Raw genomic sequence first — 5,759 nt, 5'->3', positions numbered from 1 at the left:
TTTGGGTGAAATATTCACAAAAACTTCAGCCTCTTCTGATTCAGAGGAGACACATCGTTGAGGGTCGTAGGCAACAAGATCATCCACCGTGTGGGAGTAGAGTTGCGACGGCAGTGGAGTAAATAAAAGTGGGATTATATTCTTATACTTGGTCCCAGGATTAGATATACCCAGATTGTGGGATTCTTTGTGGTCCATTATTACCAATTCTGATGTAAGTAAAACTGCTCACACAGTGGAGGGTTTGGGGGAAATCTTATGAAATGTTTGATATCTCTGCCATATGTCAGAACAAGATGGAGGGCGGTGATTAAAAAAGAGCAGAGTGGGTTCATTTACATGTGGAGAGAAGCCAATTGAGTCTAATAGTGAATTAAATACAGAACTGGGGCTGTTGCTGTCAACATCTACATGACCGTTGGAATCAACCCACTGTAATTACTTTATCTGCGCTAAGCACTGACTCCGATAACAAGTCTGGAAATTCAGATAAATATTCTGAGTGAGGGGGGAAAAGGAGGATGATTTACAGCGAGCAGCAGAATTGGTTTTTTGAGTTGGAAGGCTTTTTAAATGAGCTATGACTAAATGTGGGTCTGGGGCTGATTAATAAGCTGGAAAATGGCTGTGACCCCTCCTGCGCTTCGAGGAATGTGAGAGTTAATATAAGTAGCAGGTGCTGATTCATTAACACTATACCGACATGCCCCCCCCCCCGCTGCAAACCGGCTCCAATAGCCGTAGCCATTTAGATGAGAGTGATCTAATATTTAATAGTGCATGTTTAAATGCACTGATTGTTTTCATTCTCATTAGATTTTAATACATGATGCCTCTTCTGAGAGCATTTTTAATTTATTTGAGAATAAAAATCTGCTCCGTTACTCAAGGAGAGTTTTTTTCTCATTCATGTTATTAGATTGGCAGCTTGCACAGGCACCTCAGGAACGTGGGATTGTTCAGACGGAAATTAACTGATACAGAAAAACAGAAGAATAATCTTGTTAATTCAGGAAAAAGACCTGTATTATAATTTTTTCCAGTAAAATAATAAAACCAGTGGAATTTATTTTCTCATTTTAACAGAAAATTGATATAGTTAATTCAGAAAACAAGAGCAAATTTTTTTTTATCTGAAAAAACATGAACTAATCTTGAATTATTTTCAAAAATAGAAAATAATATTATAATAAATATATTTGAATGAAACAAGTTTTTATCATAAAAAGTTTATTGTTAATTTCAATCAAACAACAATAATTTTTAGTTAAAAAACAGAAAGTAATCTTGCCAATTTAGATAAGCACCAGATGAGTGTTTTCTCATGCTTCTGCCAATTGACTTTTGATTTATTCGATTTAGGTGGTCTGGGGACGGGTGGGTGGCTGCTTTAATAGAAGCCCAGAGAAGCGCATTAGACTGAAACTCCATCTCCTGATCTGAACTCTGGCCTGCCATGACTTTGGCTGTCTTATAAAGTTGCTCAGACATGAGAGCTGTCTCTCCTTATCAGACCTGCTCTTCCCCCGGAGAGTCCGCCAATTATCTACCATGGCCACATTGTTTGCTGGACACCAACTGCACACGCAGTGATGTGGATGACCCCAAACTAATCATGGTCAAACATGGTCAAGTTCAAAAGTTTTACTGTGTACATACACACTAACCAGACATAACACAATATATGTACTGCAACTTGCATGAACCAAAGATCATGATGAAGGTCATGATGTAACAGAATTAAAACCAATTGAAACACAGGTGAGAGTTTCAAAGTGCATCACATGTGAAGACGCTCTTAAGTAGTCACCTTCTAATCTGCGATTGCCTCTATCAGCATCCCTAGTAACTGTGCAAGGTTTTTGGTACACACCTCCAATGCCATAGGATAGTTCTTACAGCCATCCTAGTCTACAGAGTTCAGTCCAGAGGTGTATGTGCAAACAAAATATGTCAGAGTGAAGTTGTCCTGAGTTTCCGCAGACGTTCTCACATTTTCCTCACTGGATATCGGAGATCAAAGCTATTTTTGAATGTCCTTGAAGTCTTTTTAACTGGTTTATTGTGTGACATTATTATAGAACGTGCTCGGTCCGATTCTTTAATGTGTGACTATCAGGCAGTTACAAACTTCTCACAGGATATTGTAGATACTCAAAAAAGTTACTTTCGCTAAGAACGGGAATTCAGGGTGGGGAGTGGGAATAAAGGCAGCATCATTCTTCCTGGTCCACACACATTATTAAAGTTGATATTTTTAGGTAAAAGAAAGTTGCGTAATGTTGTATTTAAGGTGCATTTGGGAAACAAAGGACAAATACATTAGTAAAGTGCATAATATAAAGTATTGTTTAGTCTCTTATTTCCAACTGGTGAGTATAAAACATAAAAAGTTTACCTGAAGTTCAAAAAGACAAAAGAGACAGGATTAACATCACAGTCTATATTTGAGTGTGAAATAAATCATGTCCCATTTCATATTCACTTAATTGTCTGTGTTTCTCTGTTCTCCAGGCCGGAGGTAACTCACCTAAACACAACTAGATGAGTGGACAACGGCAGTGACGTAGCTGGACGCTAAATAAACCCCCTCCCTCCTGTTTATTGTCCTTGTTAGTAGCTTAATAAACAGTTGCTTCACACAGCCACAGTTCACTTTCCTGGGTAACCTACTGCTCTTCTGGGGCCGAGCCACAGCGAGTTTGTCAAGTGCAAGCAAAGGACACATCCCAGTCAGTGTTTTAATTCATTAGCGAGCATCTGTATGCTGTGCACACTCGAGTTAGGCCCTAAATACAAAATGCATACTGTATGCACTTTCCAAATGAATTGAGCGATGCGTAGTAAAAACAAAATCTCATTGTGCTGTGGTGATAGTGAAATGGCGATTATTCAGCGGTGCAGTGTCATTTTCGCCAGCGGACCGTCTCATACATAATGCATCCAAATCATTGCATTTTCCTCCATTCTGGGATACAATACATATTTCATCAAGTCAGTGAAATATTAAGCACTCTTATGATTTGATATTCTCTTCCAAGGGGGATTTCGGTTTATATCTTTTCCTCACATCACTCGAGTGTCCTCCGGGAGCAAACTTCCGGGGGATGTCTTCATTCAGCGTGTTTGTTTACTGGAGAGACGTTTGATTGGTTAATGCAGGAGTAATGATCAATGAGGCAACCAATCAATTTGAGAGATTATCAAGGCTCAGGGGCCATTGATCCATGAGAGGGTTCGGCGCTGAATGGCAGATTGGGCTCATTCCAACTCATTTGATTGAAATTAGAGAAGCTAGAAAACCGGGAGGCCATTTCAGATGTCAGCCATTATTAGGGTGAAGGAGGCTGATGAGACATTGGAGGGGAAGAGGTTTGGGGGACGTCGAGTCAAAAAATATAGAAGCAAAAGAATGTTTTTTTATGTTTTAAAATAAAAAAAAAGGACATTTGTGTTCTACAACCTTGCATCTTTTTATGTGCATCGTCTCGGTGGTGCCGTGTTTTATCTTTACGGCGCCATCTTGTCATAAAATAATCTTACAACTAAGATTTCTCACCCAAATGTTAAAAGTTATTCTTTGCTAAATATGAAAAAAAGTTTGCTGGTTATAAAGGTTGAAGCGGATGTGGTAAAAACCTGACACTTGACTCAAATGTTTTTTGTTCATGTAGAAAGAAATCAAATCACCCTCTGGCTGATGAGCTGGTGATGTTACCTTCAGCAGCTTTAAGACGCGCGGTGGAGAGAAGGGATTTCAGGCGCACTGGAGGGAGGGTTCAGGGCGATGTGTTCCATTGAGACTACATTCATAATTAATTGCCATCAAACTTTATAGAAAAAATCTACACTGTCTGCAGCAAACTTTTTTTTCTTCCGATTATTGTTTTTTCAAACCAGTGTTAAAGACATTCAACATTTGTTTTTGGTCAGACCAATGGTGTCTGGAATACGGATTTATAGCATACACTGTAAATGAAGATGGACGACATGACACCTTTCGAAAAGAGACGTTGCAGAATCTTGATCGCCTCCTGGTGGCTGTCTGAAGCCTGGGTCATAAACCCCGCCTCCTCTATCGGGATGCATCAAAGAAATAATCTTCAAAGATTGGATTTCCTTCATTTCTAGGAAATCTTTCTTTGTTACCACACTGACAGGCTCATTTTCCTGTAGGCTTGGTTGTGATTTGTTATTTGAGGCTACAGAAACGGGGAGAGAAGTCATGAGACTGACTCGTGATTGGTCGACGGTACCTCGCTCATATCGCTCTCGCCCGTGATCACGACTGAGCAGACACTGGCTCCAAATGATATCATTGTTTTACCATTTCTAGACACTCGGAAGCAGACACACGTCTTCCATCTTCAACTCCAGTCTACGGTTTATATTTTGACCCCTATGTTAAGCACCAGCATCAGGAGTTTTGAAATTCCCCCCAAAAAGTGCCAAGATTAAGCATCCTTGTATATTTTAACAAATTCTTCTCAGGCATGTAAGAGACTTGCCAAATTAACCTTAAAAAATGTTGCTCTTTAATTAGTGACACCCTTAGGGCAATTACTATAAGGTGCTATAACAGCAGCACTCAGAGCTGATACATCATCCCTGTAAGCTTCATTAAATCCAGCCCTGTGATGCCTGTGATGTCACCTGAGATACGAGGGGCTGACGGTCCATTAACACAGCCGCTCACTTCATTGTGCGGCGGACAATGATCTATTGTGATATTCAATCTGTTCTTTTGCATAGCCTTTGTCACACATGCATCATTACCGCCTGTCACGGAGAGGAAGTTATGTCATCCAAAAACCAGAAGCTGATTTTTCTTAATACGGCTTCTGGACGGCAAAGTTTGATTTTGGAGGATAAAGGGGGGGGGGGGGGACTAAGTTACAAGAGGCCATTAGTAACCATCAGGACCAATGCCCTGACACTTTCTGATTGACCTCATTGTGCCAATTAGGCTGGCGACCAATCTCCATAATAAAATCTGTACTTTCTGAGTAAGCGCCTGACAAATTGTCTTCCGTCTTGGCAAGATCCATTTCATTACAGTGACACTGGTATTTGAATACCAACAAGGGCTGCTGTTGTCTCACAACCTGTGGTGCCAGCGTGGCAGGTGTTCAAATTGATAATATTGGCCCAGGTGCAGCTGAGGCGAGGAGAAACAACAAATGTGTCTGAGGCGCTGCAAAACACTGAACTGCTCTTTATGTAATGATAGGAATAACAAGTGATGGTTCGCTGAAATGGGGCTTTCTGCACATTTTTGTATAAAGTAAAATACAAAATCACAGGTACAAACTATAAAAAAAACACTGTCTGCGCAACCTTGTGAATAAAACTTGAGACTATTATGCTCACAAGCTGTTAATATCAAGCACAATTTAAAGACTTTGAGCATAATTATATATAATTGGAGCAATTTATGGAACTTTCTGGGTAGCAACCACTTTCTTATCTGACTGTTCTGCTCCAAAAATATGAAAAACGTTTTGATTTACTACCTTCTTATGGTGACTTTCAGCAATAAAGGTGGTCTGATCATTCACTTGAATACAAATTAGAATATCACTCTATTAAATAGTGTACATCTAATCACAAATTACTGCTGACATGTAACCATTTTTCTTAATTTTCTTAATTATTACTAATATTTACTGCAAAATAACTATATAAATACATTCATAGGGAATTCCTTCCATAAAGATGGTTTCTGGGATTTCAACAACTCTCAGAGATCCTCAGATCGA

The sequence above is a fragment of the Pleuronectes platessa genome, chromosome 18 (assembly GCF_947347685.1).
Source record: "Pleuronectes platessa chromosome 18, fPlePla1.1, whole genome shotgun sequence".
Lineage (NCBI taxonomy): Eukaryota > Metazoa > Chordata > Actinopteri > Pleuronectiformes > Pleuronectidae > Pleuronectes > Pleuronectes platessa.
Note: the sequence above shows the minus strand (reverse complement) of the source record.